At 43.4% G+C, this 23,991-nt stretch overlaps 1 long non-coding RNA gene across 1 annotated transcript in view; it reads right to left on the bottom strand.

Moving 5' to 3' along the window:
- LOC137538837 (uncharacterized) overlaps positions 1 to 23,723 on the bottom strand; it is a 57,307-nt gene extending 33,584 nt beyond the window's left edge. Inside the window, exons 1-2 of the long non-coding RNA XR_011024894.1 lie at positions 23,645 to 23,723; positions 18,507 to 18,749 (exon numbers count right to left, since the gene is read on the bottom strand). This is a non-coding gene — a long non-coding RNA (uncharacterized lncRNA). The remainder of the gene's footprint in view (positions 1 to 18,506; positions 18,750 to 23,644) is intronic.
- Between the last annotated feature and the right edge of the window lie 268 nt (positions 23,724 to 23,991).

The following is a 23,991-nucleotide window of genomic DNA, read 5'->3' as shown; positions in this document are numbered from 1 at the left end:
GTATACCCTCCCAATAAAGTCACATGGACCAATCAAACAAGTATAGATACCAACATCCAATCGCAAAGCAAAGAATAATGAGAGGACCTGCTGGGAAACAGGTATGTAAATCACCAGCCGTTAGCCCAGTGAAATTTGAAAAACATCACACCCAAACTGTCCAATCAGCACTCACCAGCCAGAGAGGACCTGATGGGAAACTGCATCACAGTTTGCCTGCTCATCCCAATCTCCCAGAGGGCAATAGGAGCAGCACAGCGTCAAAAAACAACAGAAACGCAGCCGATGTCGGTATCAGAATGATGTCATGACGTCAGATGCATTTCCGCATGCCAATGCGGATTTCCGCAAAAAAAACAAGGAAATCCGCATAAAACTCTGAAATCTGCAAAAAGTGAAATCTGCAAGAGGAATCCACCAAGCAGAAGTGGAAAATACTAGGGCAAATTATAATATGCCTTGCCAATGCAGACTGTGGTCGAGACAACATGTAAAACAATGTGAAAAGCCGCAAAAAACAGAAAAAAGCCAAACCAGAGTACACCGAGTGTTGGGCGAACATCTAGATGTTCGGGTTCGGGCCGAACAGGCCGAACATGGCCGCGATGTTCGGGTGTTCGACCCGAACTCCGAACATAATGGAAGTCAATGGGGACCCGAACTTTTGTGGTTTGTAAAGCCTCCTTACATGCTACATACCCCAAATTTGCAGGGTATGTGCACCTTGGGAGTGGGTACAAGAGGAAAAAAAAATTAGCAAAAAGAGCTTATAGTTTTTGAGAAAATCGATTTTAAAGTTTCAAAGGGAAAACTGTCTTTTAAATGCGGGAAATGTCTGTTTTCTTTGCACAGGTAACATGTTTTTTGTCGGCATGCAGTCATAAATGTAATACATATAAGAGGTTCCAGGAAAAGGGACCGGTAACGCTAACCCAGCAGCAGCACACGTGATGGAACAGGAGGAGGGTGGCGCAGGAGGAGAAGAAGGCCACGCTTTGTGAGACACAACAACCCCGGCCTTGCATGAGGGCAAGAAGCGTGCGGATAGCAGGCTTTGTACCGCCATGCAGTCATAAATGTAATAAAGATAAGTGGTTCAATAAACAGGGACCACGCGGCAACGCTAACCCAGCAGCAGCAGACGTGATGGAACAGGAGCAGGCGCAGGAGGAGAAGGCCACGCTTTGTGAGACACAACAACCCAGGCCTTGCATGAGGGCAAGAAGCGTGCGGATAGCAGGCTTTGTACGGCCATGCAGTCATAAATGTAATAAAGATAAGTGGTTCAATAAACAGGGACCACGCGGCAACGCTAACCCAGCAGCAGCAGACGTGATGGAACAGGAGGAGGCGCAGGAGGAGAAGGCCACGCTTTGTGAGACACAACAACCCAGGCCTTGCATGAGGGCAAGAAGCGTGCGGATAGCATGCTTTGTACCGCCATGCAGTCATAAATGTAATAAAGATAAGTGGTTCAATAAACAGGGACCACGCGGCAACGCTAACCCAGCAGCAGCAGACGTGATGGAACAGGAGCAGGCGCAGGAGGAGAAGGCCACGCTTTGTGAGACACAACAACCCAGGCCTTGCATGTGGACAAAAAGCGTGCGGATATAGCAGCAATGCTTTTTGCCGCCATGCAGTCATAAATGTAATACAGATGAGAGGTTCAATAAACAGGGCCCGGAAACGCAACACCATCCCAGATGTTCATTGGTCATGTTACTTGGTTGGGGTCCTGGAGTGTTGCGTAGTCATTTCCAATCCAGGATTGATTCATTTTAATTTGAGTCAGACGGTCTGCATTGTCTGTAGAGAGGCGGATACGCCGATCTGTGACGATGCCTCCGGCAGCACTGAAACAGCGTTCCGACATAACGCTGGCTGCCGGGCAAGCCAGCACCTCTATTGCGTACATTGCCAGTTCGTGCCAGGTGTCTAGCTTCGATACCCAATAGTTGAAGGGTGCAGATGGATGGTTCGACACAGCTACGCCATCTGACATGTAGTCCTTGACCATCTTCTCCAGGCGATCGGTGTTGGAGGTGGATCTGCACGCTTGCTGTTCAGTGGGCTGCGGCTGCATGGGTGTCAGAAAATTTTCCCACTCCAAGGACACTGCCGATACCATTCCCTTTTGGGTACTAGCTGCGGCTTGCGTTGTTTGCTGCCCTCCTGGTCGTCCTGGGTTTGCGGAAGTCAGTCTGTCTGCGTACAACTGGCTAGAGGAGGGGGAGGATGTCAATCTCCTCTCTAAAGTCTCCACAAGGGCCTGCTGGTATTCTTCCATTTTGACCTGTCTGACTCTTTCTTCAAGCAGTTTTGGAACATTGTGTTTGTACCGTGGATCCAGAAGGGTATAAACCCAGTAATTGGTGTTGTCCAGAATGCGCACAATGCGTGGGTCACGTTCAATGCAGTCTAGCATGAATTGAGCCATGTGTGCCAGAGTCCTACCAGAATCCTCATCATCCTCTTGTGAGCGTTGTGATAGTTGTTGTGATGCATCATAGTCGTCACCTTCCTCCTGGTCTGCTTCTGCTGACCATTCGCGTTGAATTGTGGAAGTCCAACGTGCACCGCTCTGGCCCTCGTCAGTGGTGGCATGAAATTCCTGCTCCAACTCCAGCTGTTCCTCCTCCTCTTCTTCGTCATAGCTGCTGGGGCCAGCGTTCCCTGAGGCGGATGGCCTGATGTTGGTACCATCACGCTGATCGTTTTCTCCTTCAGATTCCCCCAGTTGCATCATGACAGCTGTTTCCTTGATTTTTAACATCGACCTCTTCAGTAAACACAGCAGTGGTATGGTAATGCTGACTGAAGAGTTGTCACTGCTCACAAGCAACGTGGATTGCTCAAAATTTTGGAGGACTTGGCAGAGGTCCAACATGTTGGCCCAATCGGATCCACAGAAGCTTGGCAGCTGGCCGGATGCGCCTCGGTACTGCGCCGTCATGTACTGGACCACTGCACTCTTCTGCTCGCAAAAGCGGGCTAGCATGTGCAGCGTAGAATTCCAGCGCGTAGGGACATCACACAGCAAGCGATGGTGGGGGAGATTGAAGCGCTCCTGCATCTTGGCGAGTGCCCCCGAAGCAGTACTGGAATTTCTACAATGTTTGGACACTCGACGCACCTTCAACAGCAGATCGGGCACGCCTGGGTATGTCCTCAGGAACCGCTGAACTACTAGGTTCATCACGTGCGCCAGGCAAGGGATGTGTGTCAGCTTAGCCAACCTTAAAGCGCGAATGAGATTACTCCCATTATCACACACAACCATGCCCGGTTTCAGGTCCAGCGGTGCCAGCCACAAATCCGTCTGTTCCTTTATTCCCCTCCAAATTTCCTCCCCTGTGTGCTGCTTATCCCCAAGGCAGATTAGCTTCAGCAACGCTTGCTGACGCATGCCAACAGCTGTGCTGCACTGCTTCCACGATCCTACTGCTGCTGGGTTAGCGTTTCCGGATGAGGTACAGCTTTGAGATGCGTTGGAGGAGAAGGAGTCAGAGAGGTAGGTGCTGCTGTTATCCAGTGGGAGGGACGGCGGTGCAGCTGTTTGTGGCGTGGGCAACACCCGTGCCGTAGCAGGTGAGGAATCGCTGCCAGGCTCCACAAGGTTCACCCAGTGCGCGGTAAGGGAGATGTATCTACCCTGGCCGAACGCACTCGTCCAGGTGTCAGTGGTGAGGTGAACCTTGCAGGCAACGGCATTCTTCAAGCTTCGGGTTATTTTGCTGACCACGTGCTCATGCAACTCAGGCACTGCAGAGCGTGCAAAGTGGTAGCGGCTGGGAACCACGTAACGTGGGATGGCCACTGACATCATGCCCTTGAAGCTGTTTGTCTCCACCAATCGATATGGCAGCATTTCGCAGGCCAGAAGCTTGGCTATGCTGGCTGTTACTGCCACGGCCCGGGGGTCATTTGCTGGCAATTTCCTCTTGCGCTCAAACATCTCCGACACAGACAACTGAACCGTAGCGCTGCACACGGAAGGGCTGTTGGTTGTTGTGTTTGATGAACACTGGGAGACCTCAAGAGCACTACTCCGGAAAGTGACAGTGTCAGCGTCGTCTGATGTTTGTGAATGTTGTGAACCACGCAATGGCTGGGCTACTGCTGCTGCTGAGGCGGGTCTGGTGAACCCAAGGGAGGCAGTGTTGTTTCTGGTACCCTGTCCTGACGCGTTTGCCCAAAGAGTGGGATGTTTGGATAGCATGTGACGGCTCATGCTGGTGGTGGAGAGGTTGTTAATATTTTTCCCCCTGCTCAGGCGGGTCTTGCACACCTTGCAAATCGCCATGGTAACATCCTCAGTGCAGTCTTCAAAGAAAGCCCAGACTTTGGAGCACCTGCCTCCTTGCTGGCGATTTCTGTTTGCTCCTCTTTTGCCTCTCACTTGAACTTCCACGCTTGTGGTGCCTGAAATTGCGCGCCGCCTACCTTGTGGCACAAGGCGAACTCGTGCAGCAGTGTGTTCTTCAACAGACTCATCTGTGCTGCTGCTACGACGGCGATGTTCTCGTTCACAAACAAAATCTGGGTCTCTGTCCACATTGTCCATACCCTCCTCTTCCATCTCCTCAAACTCGTCATATGTCATTGTGGGCCACCGCCGTGGAGTAGAGCTCCCCACAACAACCTCTGCGCAGCACACTCCAACGTCGTCTTCCAGATCTTGTCGGCCGACCTCCTGCAATTGCAACCCCTCCTGCCCAAATTGCTCTGGGATTTGGGTTTCCGAGTCCTCTTCGGACTCGCCTCGTATTTCAGTGCGCGGTACATTTCCCACAGTTAACGGTTGTGAATCCAGGCACAACATTTCTGGCTGTTCCTCCATTGACCTTTGAAAGGTGGAAGTTTGTTGGGCTGGGAATAGCTCCTGCGAATACCCCATTGTGTCCTGAGGTAATTCATCGGACTGGTTATCTGGCAGTTGTGTGCGTGGTGTCGCTGCCGGTTGTGTCAGCTTTGTGCCCACTGGCTCCTTGTAACTGGCTGAGGACTCGGACCTCGTGCGTGATGTGCTGGTGCTGCTTAACCCACTGCTGGACGCTTGAGAGGTCATCCAAGTAATTATCTGGTCCTGTTCTTTTGGATTTGTGAGGGTTGTTGTCCTGGACAACATGGGTGGTATTGAGTGGGTTTTCTTGGGTGCTCCCCTGTGGCCTGTACGTGAACCGTCAGGGGAAACACCTCTTCCCTTGCCCCTCCCTCTTTCACCGGATTTCTTCCTCATTTCACTTATCCTTACAGTACACGCTGACTGGCAGCAGTACAGTGGCAGTACAGAAATGCTATACAGTACCACTATTCCCAGCAGCGACACAGAGCACAATGCTATACAGTGACGGGTGAGCGGTGTACCACTATTCCCAGCAGACACAGAACAGTGAACAGAATGCTATATAGTGTGGCTGAGCGAGCGGTGTACCACTATTCCCAGCAGACACAGAACAGTGAACAGAATGCTATATAGTGTGGCTGAACGAGCGGTGTACTACTGTTCCCAGCAGACACAGAACAGTACACAGAATGCTATATAGTGTGGCTGAGCGAGCGGTGTACCACTATTCCCAGCAGACACAGAACAGTGAACAGAATGCTATATAGTGTGGCTGAACGAGCGGTGTACTACTGTTCCCAGCAGACACAGAACAGTACACAGAATGCTATATAGTGTGGCTGAACGAGCGGTGTACTACTGTTCCCAGCAGACACAGAACAGTGAACAGAATGCTATATAGTGTGGCTGAGCGAGCGGTGTACCACTATTCCCAGCAGACACAGAACAGTGAACAGAATGCTATATAGTGTGGCTGAACGAGCGGTGTACTACTGTTCCCAGCAGACACAGAACAGTACACAGAATGCTATATAGTGTGGCTGAACGAGCGGTGTACTACTGTTCCCAGCAGACACAGAACAGTACACAGAATGCTATATAGTGTGGCTGAACGAGCGGTGTACTACTGTTCCCAGCAGACACAGAACAGTGAACAGAATGCTATATAGTGTGGCTGAGCGAGCGGTGTACCACTATTCCCAGCAGACACAGAACAGTGAACAGAATGCTATATAGTGTGGCTGAGCGAGCGGTGTACCACTATTCCCAGCAGACACAGAACAGTGAACAGAATGCTATATAGTGTGGATGAGCGAGCGGTGTACCACTATTCCCAGCAGACACAGAACAGTAAACAGAATGCTATATAGTGTGGCTGAGCGAGCGGTGTACCACTATTCCCAGCAGACACAGAACAGTGAACAGAATGCTATATAGTGTGGCTGAGCGAGCGGTGTACCACTATTCCCAGCAGACACAGAACAGTGAACAGAATGCTATATAGTGTGGCTGAGCGAGCGGTGTACCACTATTCCCAGCAGACACAGAACAGTGAACAGAATGCTATATAGTGTGGCTGAGCGAGCGGTGTACCACTATTCCCAGCAGACACAGAACAGTGAACAGAATGCTATATAGTGTGGCTGAGCGAGCGGTGTACCACTATTCCCAGCAGACACAGAACAGTGAACAGAATGCTATATAGTGTGGATGAGCGAGCGGTGTACCACTATTCCCAGCAGACACAGAACAGTAAACAGAATGCTATATAGTGTGGCTGAGCGAGCGGTGTACCACTATTCCCAGCAGACACAGAACAGTGAACAGAATGCTATATAGTGTGGCTGAGCGAGCGGTGTACCACTATTCCCAGCAGACACAGAACAGTGAACAGAATGCTATATAGTGTGGCTGAGCGAGCGGTGTACTACTGTTCCCAGCAGACACAGAACAGTACACAGAATGCTATATAGTGTGGCTGAACGAGCGGTGTACTACTGTTCCCAGCAGACACAGAACAGTACACAGAATGCTATATAGTGTGGCTGAACGAGCGGTGTACCACTATTCCAAGCAGACACAGAACAGTGAACAGAATGCTATATAGTGTGGCTGAGCGAGCGGTGTACCACTATTCCCAGCAGACACAGAGTGGCAGTAAACAGAATGCTATATAGTGTGGCTGAGCGAGGTACACAGAGTGGCAGTAAACAGAATGCTATATAGTGTGGCTGTGCAAGCGGTGTACTACTATTCCCAGCAGACACAGAGTGGCAGTAAACAGAATGCTATATAGTGTGGCTGAGCGAGGTACACAGAGTGGCAGTAAACAGAATGCTGAGCGAGCGGTGTACTACTATTCCCAGCAGCGACACACAATGACTGGGGGGGACCCTGGCTAGCGTGGCTGGAGCGCGAACTACCCTGCCTGCCTACCCAAAGCTAAACCCACAGACAAATGGCGGAGATATGACGTGGTTCGGGTATTTATTTACCCGAACCACGTGACAGTTCGGCCAATCAGAGCGCGTTCGGGTCCGAACCACGTGACCCGTTCGGCCAATCACAGCGCTAGCCGAACGTTCGGGGAACGTTCGGCCATGCGCTCTTAGTTCGGCCATATGGCCGAACGGTTTGGCCGAGCACCGTCAGGTGTTCGGCCGAACTCGAACATCACCCGAACAGGGTGATGTTCTGCAGAACCCGAACAGTGGCGAACACTGTTCGCCCAACACTACCGGCGGGGAACAACATCCCTTCAGCTACCGAGTGATCAAAACCGACAAGCTATGGGGCAGAAAAAGACATGGCCTGTCACAAAGAGGCAGGCCATTAAAACACTGTGATGCAGCTCAAAACCAAACATTATTCAGCGTTGGAGTTGGTATTACAACAATACAAAAATGATAAAGAAAAATAAATCACCAAAACAGCAACCCCCAGTGTACTAATAGTGCAACCCGTAGAGGGAAACACACACAACTGGATTAGGCAGGCATCCTATCACCAACCCGATATGACTTGTGGCACATGACCACCCAGGGGCTTAGCCATGAACATAACTCAAATCTAATTAAATGCAGAAAGACAGATCATAGTCATGGTTGAGACCGCCCCCACCCAGGGTATCCAGTTTCCTGATCCAACCCACCTCGCGGCTAAGTAGTTCCTTTTCTCAGTCGCCCCTAAAGTGAACGGGCACACTATCAATGACCTGAACACGAAGCTGTGGAATAGAGTGGCGGAACTGGGTAAATTCAGTCGAGACAGATTGCGACATATTATTAGACCTTATAGCAGATTTATGTGAGGAGATCTGTACACACAGCCGTTGTGTGGTCTCTCCAACATATAACAGCCCGCAAAGGCATTTCAATAGATACACTACAAAGGAAGAGTCACACGTATACAAACCGCCTATACAAAATTCAGTTCCCTTTGACGGGTGCCTGAACTTATCCCCTTTCAAAATAAAACTACACATGATATGACATCCTAAACAAGAAAAAGTCCCCTTTCGGCCACTCTGCCCCACAACGCATGAAGAACAGGACCGAATCTTGTCCCTAACAGTGGGGGCTCGCTTGAAAGATAACATAGGTGGATATTTAAACTCAGGAACCTGTGGAAAGGCACTCTGTAAAGGCCCCAATGTTGCCGCACAATGGACCTCAGCTTCTTGCTGCAGGGATTTTACTTGGAAACAAAGGGGAGTCTCACCCCTCCATGACACTTCCTCGTAGTAGACCTGTCAGATCCCAAAGTATACTCCGGATACCCCCTATGTCTAAACTTCCCCTTCATTTCATTAGCACAGACCTCGCATTGGTCAGGATCTGAAACAATCCTAGTTACCTGCTGTAATTGTCCTCCAGGAATATGTTCCCTGGTGGCCCTAGGGTGGAAGCTAGAGAACTCCAAAATAGAGTACCTGTCAGTGGGCTTGACATGTAAGTCAGTCTGGAAGCCCGTAGGCCATAAGAGGACCTGAGTATCAAGGAATGAAACACATTTTGAGTCAGAGTGTGCTGTCAACCTGATGGAAAGGCATTTACCAAAAAGTTCTTCAATAAAGATATTAACCACTTGACCACTGAGGGGTTTTACCCCTTGAGCACTAGAGCAATTTTCACCTTTCAGCGCTCCTTCCATTCATTCGTCTATAACTTTATTATTACTTATCGCAATGAAATGAACTATATCTTGTTTTTTTGCCTCCAATTAGGCTTTCTTTAGGTGGGACATTGTGCCAAGAATTATTTTATTCTAAATGTGTTTTAATGGGAAAATAGGAAAACATTTGGGAAAAAAATCATTATTTTTCAGTTTTTGGCCATTATAGTTTTTAAATAATGCATGCTACTGTAATTAAAACCCATGAAATTTATTTGCCCATTTGTCCCGGTTATTACACCATTTAAATTAAGTCCCTATCACAATGTTTGGTGCCAACATTTTATTTGGAAATAAAGGTGCATTTTTTTCAGTTTTGAGTTCATCCCTAATTACAAGCCCATAGTTTATAAAGTAACAGTGTTATACCCTCTTGATATAAATATTTAAAGTGTTCAGTCCCTAAGGTAACTATTTATGTATTTTTTTTATTGTAGTTTTTTTTTTTTTTTTTACCAAAAAATTTTTTTAGGGAGTATGGGAGGTAATGAGTTAATTTATAATGTAAAACTATGTATATGTATATGAAAAATGCTTTTGGGTGTAGTTTTACTATTTTGCCACAAGATGGCCACAGTCACTTTTTGTGAATGCGTCCTGCAAGCGTAGGAAGTACACTTGCAGGAAGTTTAGGGAGGCTGGGAAACTTTTTTTTTCACAATGATCACGCTGCTTCTCATAGAAGCAGCCGGTTATTGCTGGGGGGCTTAGATCAACGCACAGGAATGGTTATTCCCGTTCATTGATCTCCGGCGAGTGGGTGGCGGCATGCACGAGTGCGGGAGCGCACGCACGAGCGAGCAGGAGCGCGCATAGAGGCGGTAGCAGTGGGAGGTGCATATATCTCCGTCCCTGGTAATTAAAGGTTGTGCAAAGGGACGGAGATATACGCATGGTAAAGTGGTTAAAGGCGGACTGTGGCCCCCTCCTTACACAAAACACATTGTCAATGTACCTCCACCAACAAACCACATGTCAGCGGAGGTACAGACTTGTATATACAAATGCCTCCTCATAGAGGCCCATAAAAAGGTTTGCATAGGAGGGGGCCACAGTAGAGCCTATAGACGTCCCCTGTAATTGCTGATAAAACACACCCTCAAACTCAGAATAGTTTTCCTCCAAGATAATTTTGAGTATTGAAACAACAAAGTTCCTCTGCTCCACAGTAAGGTCAGACTGGGTCAGGAGGTACCAGTCAATCGCCTCTACACCCCCATCATGTGGGATGGAGGTGTAGAGGCTCTAGACATCGAGAGTGACCAGTGAGAGGTCCGTGCAATAAATCTTAAGGCCCCTAAGCTTTTCCAAAAACATAGTTGTATCTTTCAGATACAAATCCAGGGATGTAACAAAAGGCTGTAAAAGCTTGTCCAAAAATTTAGCCAGCGGAACTAAAACCGAACCCACCCCGGCCACAATAGATCTCCCCGGTGGCCTTAGAAGGTTCTTATGAATCCTAGGCAAGGTATAGAATTTAGGGGTCGCAGGGTGGTCTCAGTACTTATATTTCCTCAATTCCTCATCGATGATACCCCTACCATATGCACCATCAAGGGTATACTTAATCCGCAAACAAATCCTGTGGATAGTATCAACATTGAGTTTTTTTATAAACTGCGGTCTGATAAAGTTGCGACAGGATCTCCTCCTTATAATAGCTAGTGTCCATGACCACCACTGCTCCCCCTTTATCTGCAGAACATCATTCTGATACAAAACGGCAGCTGCATTTTTGTTGTTTTTTGAAGCTGTGCTGCTCCCATTGCCCTCTGGGAGATTGGGAGGAGCAGGCAGACTGTGATGCAGTTCCCCATCAGGTGCTCTCTGGCTGGTGAGTGCTGATTGGCCTGTTTGGGTGTGATGTTTTTCAAATTTCAATGGGCTAACTGCTGGTGATTTACATACCTGTTTCCCAGCAGGTCCTCTCATTATTCTCTGCTTTGCGATTGGATGTTGGTATAAAAAAAAAAAAAACAGTACTGTATATTTTGTACATGAAGACAACTTTATTTGTATCTCTAAAACATTGTTGTTTCATTTTGTCGAGTCGCTTGTAAGTAGGGGACTATCTGCATTACTTCTCAATGTACCAAAATGAACTCTGTGCTAGACCCCTGCTTATATAATTATATTATAATTTATCGCAGATTTGCAGATTTGTTGCAGATATTTTTAGGACAGTCACAGTGGAGGGCAGTGTTTGTATACAAAAGGGTCATAGTACTTTCATGCAGACTAGCAGTTTTTGACTTCTGTAAGTGCTTCTGCAAGTGCTTGACAGAGATGGTCAATGAGATGCAAATGAGTCTGGCTGGCATGCAAAAGAAATGTAAACTGTATGCAACCTGGAATTGGACCAATCAAAAACACTTCTAAGATGCATTCAATGTGCATTACATTTGAATGTAAGGCAGCATTATTGGCATGGCATTGACCTTATCTGGTCTCTGATTGTAGTACAACAAATCTTCCTTATTGATTCCCTCATTGTCCTGCTCTCTAACCATCATTAGATATAGAAGATATTAGACTACTTTTGCAAAACAAAAAATAAAATTTATTGATTATATTTTAAGTTAAAGAATCAATTGCCTTTTAGATTTTTTTCCTCAACCCCCATTTCCATGGCCTGCCATGTATTAATAATATAATGTGCAATATACAATATGTAATAAACTGTTTTATGTTGAGGAAATTTGGGGACCTACTGTATTTAAAAAGCAGGAGGATCCGATATTAGTACTACACATCACAGTGGTCTAGGGGCGTAACTACGAATCATGCCAACCCCCCCCCCCCCCCCAAAAAAAAAAAACTTAGTTGGAGCCACTTTATGTTTACAACCCTTCCTTTGCCTCTTCTTTATGACCCTCTCTAATTGGGGGGCCATCTTACAAGGCTCATAAAACAAGTATGGCCATCAGGATCTTAATTCCCATAACCCATAATAGCCACAAAACCACCTGATCTGGAGTATCAGAGAAAAGTAGGTTTCTTTTATTGTATTTATTATACAACTGCAGCATTTGGTTAAATATTCATCGGAGGTATTTTTACTTGATGAAGCATGGTCCAACCAATATGACTGTAACGGTTGGTGTCAACACGCAGAGAGAGAATCTTATTATTGGTGATCTGCAGAATCACCAGCAATGCAGATATACACCAGATTATGGATGATCTGCAGAATCACCAATAATCCAAGTACGTCTAGCCTCTGGACACCTGAGATATGAGTGTTTGGTGTAACAGTAGCACTTTGAGTGAGAACCACCATAGGAGCTGGAGGTTAGAAGAAGAATGGAATTCACCCCAGACTGTGGGTGAATCCCTATAGGCTAAAGGCTCCCTAGGAGAGGGGCCTAGGCTTGGTTGCAGGATGCCCTGCTGCTAAGATGAACATACTTGTCTTGCCCTAACTGGATGTGAGATCCTAGCTCTCTACACCCTAGAGGCGGGCTAAGGTAATACAAGTACACAGTGCTAGTCTTGGGTGTGAGGTCCTTAGTGTCAACAATAATCTAGCTCAGTGTGAATTCCCAGGTCCTCCTGGTTCTAACACACTGTGGGATCTGACTGAGGTCTGTGTGCCAACACGTAAAGCATTTGCAATGGCAGACAACGTGAGACTGAGGGACGAGTGGTTATACAGTGCAGCGCTGATCAGCGCCACCCAGTCCCCTCCAGCCAATCCGCATACATCCTGAGATCAGCTGACCAAGGGAGTCAGCTGATCCCTCTCTGCTTCCCCATAAAGCTTCTGTCTTTCCACACGCGTGTATTCCTCAGCCTATGTGCACAGGAAGGCTGTACCACATCAGACACATGTCGCCACGCGTAAACCGCCGGACTGGACGCGGAAGTAGCCGCTACGCCGTCAGAGCACGCGGCGGCTATTCCTCAATCCTTCACAATGACACTCTAATCGCCTTTGAGGCACATATGTTTTTGGCACTAAAAAAAGTGCCAAACAGTTGTTGAAAAAGTACTGTCAAAATTATTATGAGTATTTTCTTGCTTGCTGGAGGCTTAAAGAGCAATTTACTGATAAGATGTGGAAATATCACCAAGGAGGAAACTTAAGAGAAAAAATGGATTGAATAAGGGCCCTAGTGAAGTTTAGCTAGCTATTTAATCTAAAATGTCTTGAAAAAAGGGAATGTTCTCAAGATCAATTGAAAGGACATTATAGCAGGGTGTGCCTTTTTATAATCAGATGAGGTTTTTGACGTAACAAATAGGGACATGTAATTTACAAAATTCTGTTAATGTTTGGCAAGCACAGAAAATTTCAGAAGAAAATAAAAATTCTGTTGCTTCCATACAGTTTGAGGACAAAACTCAAACTCCTGTGCTGTGTTGTTACGACTTATATCCTGTCTGAACTCATACACAAATCCAACCTAAGAAGTTCCAATATGCTTCCTCAATGATCTACTATTTACCCTTTCACTTACCGCCTCCCACAAGACTTCTGTAATGCTGCCTCCATTCAGTGGAAATCTCTTTCTTGTCTTGTGAAGGTGCCCATTAATAAAACAACCTGGATTGTACAAGCTTGCCAAAACTATGTAGTAGAAGGCAGTGGCGTACCTAGGGAATTTTACCCCTGTGCTAATTATTTAAACCCCCCCCCCCCAAAAAAAAAAAAAAATTAAAAAAATTATGAGAGGGTTGACAGGTTGAGGCGCGGAGTGTATGGCTTAAAATCTTGGGGGATTTGGGGGGAGTCATCAGGATGTGGATGGTGCTAACCATTATTAAACTCTGTACTCTATACAGTGCTGCAGAAGATGTCAGTGCTATATAAATACACAATAATAATATAGCAGGACAATAGACTATGACACAATTAGATTGTGAGATCCTCTGAGGACAGTCAGGAAAGGAGGACATACAAAAGAGGTGGATGCATAGGAGAGGGGGATGAAGACATGCTGTTAAAAGAACCCACTAAAATCAGAAAAGAGGAAAAGGTCATGGGGAATGACAACAGTATGAGAGGGGGAGCGGAGAAAAGAGATAAGATGATCTGCTTACTACAGAAATCTGATGTCAGCACCTGTATTCCTGGCTTCTGCAACAGCAGACTGTCCTGCATTATTGATTAATTATTCTGATCAGGATAAATAATCAATAGTCTAGGGCACTCTGGTTGGTATTACAGCAGCCAGTGCACATGACTACTAATGACAGACAACTTCTGAAGCACTAAACACATCCTGCCTACTCTCCCTGCTAATGCCCCAGCTGCAGCACAGCAATCATTCTCTCTACTCACCCTGCTGCTCTGCAAATTACTCACTGCAGGCTGTGTGTAGAGAGCGAGAGACACATTGTCCACAGGACAGGAAGGGAGAAGGGTGCTACATCTAGTGCAGGAAGTAGTATGTTCCCCTGCTATTTTCCCAAATGTTGCTCAAACTATTAAAAAGGGTCCCAGGTGGAAGAACACGGTGACTGAGCACCACAGTGGCACCCCTAGCCATGGCTGTCATGATATACATGGATGCTCGGGTAGTACTTTTTACTACCCGCCCGGATCCGGGTACCTAGATATCCGGATCTGATTTGGATATCCGCATTTGACATTTTACTACCCGAACAGAATTCAGGTAGCCGACGCTAGTTTCTGTAGTATCCGGCCGGATTCGGATACCCGAATTGAAAATCATAAATAGTCTTTTCAAGGCTCCTTAACCCGTTTTAGAGACTAAAAATCTCTCTCTCCTCTCTCCATCCATCCATCCATCCTCTTATATCATCCTGTAGGGAATTGCAGTTTTTCAAAACAGCTTACATACCATAGCTGGGATTTGAACCCAGGCCTCAGTGTGTAGTAGGTATCTGTCTTACCCCCTCGACCATCAACCACACTACATGCTAAAGCTGGTTAATGATTTTTTGAAGGCCAGTCACTTTTTAACCAGTGTTTTAGCCACTACAATGAGAACACAACAAAACAGACTTCTCTCAAAAGGGAAAGGGTTCACCAAAAGTTGCCTCCAGCCACAGACTTTGAAGATTTTTGTGACCTGGCTGAAATACAGTACTGTATTAGAATCTTTTTATTGAAGTTTTTATTGGAAATACATTTTTATTGCACTCCTGTTGTAGGTGTGACCTCTCTCCTACTGTCTGATACATGCTAGGCCAGCTTTAGCCAGTCTTATAGAGAGACTCTTTTGTTGTTATTATTCGGGTAGTCCAGGTAATTCGGATATCCGCGGGTATTCGAATCGGTGGTGAAACTATCTGCAGATAGCTATCCGGATATCTGCACAACTATCTGGAATCCGGATCCGACCCGGATAGCAGAAAAAGGTCGGATACCCGCGTTAATCCCTGATGATATAGCAGCTAGTTATGATGCTGATGATGTTAAGGATAATACAGGAACATATTTCTTTCATTTTTCTGACTGTGATGTCGGCTACATTCTGGCTTTGGGGAAAACTGTGTTTGCTGTATGACAATGAAGGTCTTTGAGCTTTTGTAATCAGTTCCTCTGGAAGTTGGATGCTGCTAATTGAATCTCCTGTAGGACATTTGCATTTGAGGGAGAACAATAGCAGACAATCTCGGATGTGATTGTCTGTGTCTGTTTGCAGGCAATTACAGGCAAACTGCTACCTGTAACCAAAATGCAATCTTTTGATGTATGGACTAAACCTGTCGAACTGTAGACGTCTGCCTGTGGGAATTGGATTTTGAACGAACACTGGATTGCATTGACGTCTGCGAGGTGTGACAGGAAAAGCCTTGAAATTTGCATGTGACAAGTGGCTCAGCAGACCGTGATGTCACAAACGGGGAAATTGCGTTAGTTTTGGGGAGGGAACATTCAATGCCCCAGGCCCCAAATGGGCCTATAAGAACCTGCACAGGGCAACCATTCAGCAAGTGTGAGCAGTGGATACATAATTTAGATAATTTAGATCTAGTACAGACTTTGCCAACAAAAAACATTTTTATTGGGCTTTTCTTCTGGCAGACTCAAAGCGCCAGAGCTGCAGCCACTAGGATGCCCTCTATAGGCAGTAGCAGTGTTAGGGAGACTTGCCTAAGGTCTCCTACTGAATAGGTGCTGGCTTACTGACCAGGCAGAGCCGAGATTTGAACCCAGGTCACCTGTGTCAGAGGCAGAGCCCTTAACCTTCCTGGCGGTAAGCCCGAGCTGAGCTCGGGCTATGCCACGCAGGAAGATATCTCAGCCCCTGGTGGGGCGATTTGCTCCATTTAAAATGCTGTACGCGCAGCTAGCACTTTGCTAGCCGCGCGTACAGCTTGATCGCCGCCGAGCACGCAGCTGCGCAAGAGGGCCCCCCCCCCCGCCAGAGCCCTGTGCTGCCCGGACCAATGAGTTCCGGGCAGCGCTATGGGCTGGATCGGAGGCGTCTGACGTCAGGACATCGGCTGACATCCATGATGTCATTCCGATCGTCGCCATGGCGACAGGAGAAGCCAAACAGGGGAGCGCATTATATACGCGTTCCCTTGTTTGCTATTGATACCGGCGACGATCGCACTAGAGGGACACATGCGCCCTCTAGTGGTGTTTCATGTAGCTACCACTCTGGTAGCTTTACCTGAAACACCACCAAAAAAAAAAAAGGATTTTTGCCTATATGGCAAAAAAAATTAACCGCCAGGAGGGTTAACCAGTACACTATCCAGCCACTTATTGCACTTTGCGCTTTGTACAAGCAGGCCAGAGGACCTGCTGCACCTGTGTTTTTTTTTTTTCTTTTTAAGCCAATGTTACTTTTCAATACACTCGTTATGTAACATGCCCAGAATCCTTTTGCAAAGACCTCACATGATCTTAAGATGTGGTAATAGTTTTTTTTCTCACTTTCAAGAAAATAATATTTTTTTATACTTGAGCTATCTTGTGAGAATTTATACTTGAGCTATCACAGCGAGAATAAATGTTTTTCGACACAGGAAAAGCCTGGGAATCCTTTCAAATATTGTTTTATGTAATTTGGAGTAGTTACTTAAATTTTAGTTTTGGGAGTATAATACCACTTCAAAAAAGCCTTTAGACCTTAAAGATTTTTTTGTTTTGCTTTGATTAAGAACATATAACAGCATCTTCATACTTCTCAATCTTTAGATCTGCCTAGGTGAATATATGTTAATCCTTTTCTTACCCTGAATTCTATCTACTAGCCAGTATATGTGTCGTTATACAATGTTATACATGTATTGTTTTATCGCTTGGAATTGGGATACACTGAATAACACTTTGAGACTTTAAAATCATTCCACTAAAAGGTGACTCAGTGTGTTAACCCATGCATGTTTTTGATATATAGATAGATAAATAGATAAATAGATAGATACGCATTATGTGCCTTACTCTGCATCTGTTAATATGGCTTAACATATCTTTTGATGAAATTACTTTTTTCTTTAAGCTTTTAAGGTGATCTTAGTAAAATCGCCAAACTATAAAAAGGAATCGATGAAACAGCAAAGGTTCCCATCACCCTTACAAAAATCCATAACTTTTGCATTTTAATAGAGAGGCTGAACTAGTCATTTTCTTTGTGATGTACAGCTTTGATTTTCTCCTTATCGCTCAGGGAATTTTGACTTTCTGAGAAAGGGATTATTGAGTTGCGTGGCTGTAAGAGAGGCTCCTTGATCACTACAGTACTGTGTGCTTAAAATGTTACAGTCAGCTCAGCTGTTCCCTGCTTGTAAAAGCATTACGGATGCCATGTTAATATTAATTAGGTCTCTTCTGTACAGGAATTCCAGTCGCTGCCATGAAGACAGCTTGTAGAGAGAAGATTATAGCCGGAGTCAGACATTAAGACAAACATATTTAGAACAACAATTATGATAATTGCAAAAACACTAACGCAGAAGAAATAAGTAAATCTGATTAAGAGCACTTCTGCATGATCAAATATAAATCTTATGTCTTCCCTCTAACCTGGTTTAAACATAAGAGGATTATATTCTGTATTAACAGATTTGTGAAGCTGAACTTATTGTACCTAATAATATAGAGCATCTAAGGGAGGACTGTGAAAGGGACGTACGAGAAAAGTAATCCACTTAAATTAAAAATAGACAGAATGATTTGGAAGGTGTACGCGACGTATGTAAGGAGGTTACGTAGGCTAGACAGCTGTGCCAGCAAGTTACGTGATGGTGTGAAAATTACACTGCAGTTTCTCTTTTACCTATTAAATGCGTGGCTTGTCATGCTCGGAAAAAAACCTCTACTTCTCCCATCGCCTCAACGTGATGCTTAGTTGACGGGACTATCTATTTATTGTTATTAATTATGGATATTACATTCTATTACATGCCTTACCTTTTAAATAAATAAATGAATTTAACAGCTAAATGTGTACTTTGTGACTATTATTTCAATATATGAATAACTATTTTTTCCCTCGCATCTGTAAAATGAAAATAGCTCATTTAAAATAATTTTTATTTCTGTCGACATAAAAATTACCTGCATTTGTATTTCCTTGGTCATTGTTGCTGAGGTCTGTTTATTTGAAGTCAAACTTCAGCTGAAATAAAGATAGTAAAATATAGAGTGGGAAATGATTCGATGATCTGCCAGATTTTCATAGTTGTCTGTGTCCCCCATTTGCAAGATGTTACTTGACTTCCTGTAATCGCAAACCTTGAAAGCGTGGACACGTACCACAACAAAATTACTGAGAAGTAGCCGGATACTTTTGTGCTTTATCTACAACAAAAGGTAAAACAAATGTATAGAGCTGCATGTTACATTTAAGTCTAAAAAAAAGTTTTAAAACACTATAATAATAATACAAAATGGGATTTGAAATATATATATATATATATATATATATATATATATATATAGATAGATAGATAGATAGATAGATAGATAGATAGATAGATATTTTTTTTAACATGCGCATATGTATATTTAAGATGGACACAAAAGTACACAAAACATATGAAGCTAACAAAAGAGTGAGTGAGTGTGTGTGTGTGTGTGTGTGTGTGTGTGTGTGTGCGTGCGTGCGTGCGTGCGTGCGTGCGTGCGTGCGTGCGTGCGTGCGTGCGTGTGTGTGTGTGTGCGCGCGCGCACATGTATGCAGGTAGCCAGTAACCAGCATAAATCATTGCTTTGCATTTTTACAATGTGGTAACTATTTGTTCCCCTAAAATTAAGACCCTTTGTCATTTTTCACTCTGTAAACACTCTGCAAGAAATGCATAAAAACTTATATTTAAGCAGCATGTCAGGCAGGTCAATTACAATGTTTGAAAACATTTTCAGATACTTTTATTATAACATATTGCTATTGGTCTGCACTGCATAATCTGTTAGCACTTTATAAATACAATAAATAAATTAATTGGTAATTTCTTTAGATCTAAGCCGGTTTCACATTAGAGGCCTACAGAACATGTTATTCAAATCTCACTGAACACATAAAGCTGTCTTCCATGTTTAAAAGTTAGGGAGAGAATCAGCTGACAGCTGTTCTCTGGCAAGGAAATGGTTGATGAAATTGGTCATTTCCACAATGTGGTGAGAGCAACCTTTATATTATGCAGCAGAGTAGTTAAATAACTTGTTTTGCTTAAATAAAAAAATAGTGATGCCTTAAAGTGTAAATTTTCACTTAGTCTGGAAAAAAATTCCAACAGAATTGGTATGTTTGAGAAAATTCTGTTGAGGAGCATCAAGATAGCCTTGATGCACATGATTAAAGGACAACTGAAGTGAGGGGGATATGGAGGCTGCCATATTTATTTCTTTTTAGGCAAAACCAGTTGTCTGGCTATCCTGCTGATCCTCTGCCACTAATACTTTTAGCCATAGAGCCTAAACAAGCATGCAGCAGATCAGGTGTTTCTGACATTATTGTCAGATCTGGAAAAATTAGCTGCATGCTTGTTTCTGGTGTTATACAGACACTATTTCAGCCAAATAGACCCACAGGGCTGCCAGGCAACTGGTATTGTTTAAAAGGAAATAAATATGGCAGCCTCCATAACCTTCTCATTACAGTTGTACTTAAATGAAATTTGCTACATGTATTTAGTAAGCATCTTGTGTTATGAGCTCATGTGCATGTCATGCACAAAAATCACATGCAGATATGTGAACAGCTACATTGCTCAACAGAGCTGCAGATAATGATTACATAATAATCATAATAATGTCATATGACGTTTATATGTGCATTGCTGTACCAATTGAGCTCATTACAAATGAATGAAGCTTAAAAGTGCCTGCTATCCATGTATATAAATGGACAGGAGGACAGTTGTGTACTGACATATGTCACCCACTACTGTTTCATTGACGGTTCAGGTATATTCAGCCATGTATTTTTAAAAAATGAATGTATTTGTACATACATTTACCTAAAGCTCTTTTCCATTAACACTTTACAAGACCCTCATTACACCCCAAAATTACATTAACATCTCATAAATATACTAAAAAGTTAATTGGCTCCCCCTTAAATTGTCCCTAGAATATAATAGACACATTAGACTATGACTATGGTAGGGATTACATCGTGAGCTCCTCCGAGAGACAGTTTGTGACATGACAATCTACTCTATAATGCACTGTGGAAGATCCCAAAACTATATAAATAATAATAGCCATCTTGTATTTTATATTAAGTGTTATTTTAATTCAAAGTGTAATGATACCGAAGGGGATTTCTGGATCTACCCCACAAACTTTGGATACTGTGCAAAATAACCTTACCATATTTAGAGACAAAATGAAGATTAATGCTTAGTTAAAAGAGCCTTCAGCCAGCTTATGAAATAATCTAGCACCCTGGTGCCTTAAAGGACAACTGAAGTGAGGGAGATATAGAGGCTGCCATATTTATTTCCTTTTAAGCAATACCCATTGCCTGGCTATCCTGTTGATCCTCTGCCTCTAAGGCTTTTAGCCATAGATCCTGAACAAGCATGCAGCAGATCAGGTGTTTCTGACATTATGGTCATAGCTGACTGGATTAGCTGCATGCTTGTTTCTGGTGTTATTCAGACACTACTGCAGCCACATAGACCAGCAGGGCTGCCAGGCAACTGGTATTATTTTTAGAAGGAAATAAAAAAATGGCAGCCCCCATATTCTTCTCACTTCAGTCGTCCTTTAAGATCATTCAGTAAATTTGCATACAGTACCTTTTTATTATGCAGCTTTTCTTCCTGAAACACATGAGGCATATTGGAAGATGCAGTAAAAGTTGCTCCAGCAAGAGATGTGATGGCCCTGCATTGCTTGAATAAGTCTGGATTTAGTAGCCATTTGTCACTAGGTGCACAAGGTTATCCAAAGTGGCAGTAATGAGCTTTCTATTTGTAGCTTTCTACAAATATTTTCGGAACTGTTGTAAAATCCCTATACATCATCTACATTGCAATTTACAGTGCAGACAGAATCAAGGATGAGCCAACATCCTACGATATACTATACTCAATAAGACACTTGCACTTTTATAGGTGCTGGACAACTCATTGATTCTGTTTGGGCCATAGATACCTTTCAAAACTGTATGGCAGTCATCATACTCAATGACACATGAAGGCCTCTAGCAAGGCAAGAATGCAAATTTAAATATTTTTCTTTGAGTAAGTTTGCATATGCGCGCAGCTTTGTTAATTCTAAAGCCATTTGATCAGTTTCCCTAGAAAATGGTCATGTAAAAAAACTGAGAACTTGGAAAGTGCAGAGAGGAGATTTGCAGATGACAAGGGAAAACGTTGCATGAAAAGAGCCACTAGTCATACTAAAAATATGACTTAATACTTATGAATTCAACTTTATTTGAGAGATCATTTTACGGATGTGTTTTAATCTTTGTGCATAACATAGGACAAACTATACCTACGTCACACAATATATCACAAAGTGCTTAGAAGTGGCTCTAAAGTAATAATATTAATTAATGTAACACTCTAACTCTAATCTTCAGGGTGGTGTCCAGCTTGAACAGAGTTTAGATTGGCATAGGACAAGATAAAGTGTAAAGCGTTGCCCCATTCCATGAAGCAGCCATTTTGTCTTCAGTGTCAAAGACCAATAGTTCAGTAAAGGAACATATCATATGGAAAAGTGGAGAAAGGTGATTTAGGAAACAAAAGTTTAATCCTGCAAATCTTTGCTAATCACACACACACACACACACGCACGCACGCACGCGCGGGCACGAACACACACACACGCACACACACACACACACACACACACACACACACACACACGCACGCACGCACGCACGCACACACACACACACACACGCATAGACAGCCACACACACACACACTAAAAGGATCCATGTCAATGTATTCCCTGCTATTACAATTATTCTTATAATTATTTCTGTCATTATCTCTCTTTTATTTCTAATTAATATTATATTATTATATAAATATTTCTGCAGTCTGTTCTATTAGCTTCCATAACTGCTCATAGGCTGAACACTATCTTTCACTCTACAAGCTACAGTATATTTCTTGGGCTGAGAGTCTACCAATAAATACATATAAATAATACAACTTCTAGCAGTTCAATTTACATTTTTAAACTGTATTTTTCTATTGTTGAATTTGCTACTTGTGTCACATCTGACTAAACTGTACATGTTCTATTTAGCCTTGCAGTATGTGTTACCTAGTGTTTTCCTGTGTCCTTTCAGAGAGAGAGAGAGAGAAAGAAAAGAATTCCTCTGTCTTCCCTTTTGTGTAAAAAGAGTCTGTCTCATTTAATTAAGATCCATCACATAACACCAGAATGCCTAATGAGAACTAACAACACACCTATTTAAACAAAACATATATATGAGGTATTATAAGCATTTACATTTTACATTGACAGAATATTAAAAGCAGGTAAAGGGAAAAAAATTCAAGATGTGAGAAAAATCTAAATGTATGCAAACTGTTGCATCATAAAATAAAAGAAACAAAAGGAAAACAAAAACAAATTGTGTTCTGATTTAGCCCTATTAAAATGTTTATAGATTGCATAAAAAAGGTTTAACAAATGTATAAAGTAAAGTGCTTAACAAAGCAACACAATTACTCACCTGCTTATTGGTTAGTGCGGCATGGTAGCACAATTAATTATAGCAATTAAGCTGCATATATCATAAAAGAAAAATAAATGAAACATTTAAGGCACATAATCATCTCCAGATTTTTTCAGACTATACATTCTGTTTGAAGCAAGGAAAATATTGAATGCAGTACAGTAAGACACAAAGCACATGCATATTTTAATTGAGCTACTATATATGCAGTAATGTATGTTGTGCTAAAATAAAGGTAAAAGCTTAAATTCTGAACAAGCATTGCACAGGACAAAATCCTACCGTCCAGCACGCATATAATCTATTCTTTACAATGCCTTGATTAACTTCTTGCAATGCTATATTTCCCCTTTGCAATCTGCTACATCTGATCAGACAGCATAAGACATCATGGAAGCAGTTTATTTAGCCAAAGTGTTGATAGTTTTATTGGTTTTCTGTGTTCACTCAGCTTTGATTTTTTTTTATATTTGCAACGGGCGGTGAAAATTCTTTCTAAATTATTTATTGTTGCAAAGTAGCAAGGATCCAGGTTACTTACATTTTTTCAGCCCTTCTGTGTCTTCTTTAGCATTTTAGCAAACTAAGGAAAGGCGTGCTACACATCTTTAAGAAACACGCAAACAGTTAAACAGCAAGTGTAGGAGGGTTTAACGGTTTGGATGTGGTTGGGGTACACTTTGGCATATGCAAACAGTCTGAAAATTCAGCCTGTAAAACAGTCTTGAGACTGAAGGAAATCAGTACTTAATTCAACAAACATTTGTTTCAGCTCAAGAATTGCTGCACACAGAACCTTGCAGGAGCTGATATTATCCTTGCTGATATATACGTGATAAGATGCTGCACAGCACCATCTGCTGGTTCATAGTCTAATACTTGAAGATG

The sequence above is a fragment of the Hyperolius riggenbachi genome, chromosome 11 (genome assembly GCF_040937935.1).
Source record: "Hyperolius riggenbachi isolate aHypRig1 chromosome 11, aHypRig1.pri, whole genome shotgun sequence".
NCBI lineage: Eukaryota > Metazoa > Chordata > Amphibia > Anura > Hyperoliidae > Hyperolius > Hyperolius riggenbachi.
Note: the sequence above shows the minus strand (reverse complement) of the source record. Positions and strands in the feature narration are given on the sequence as shown.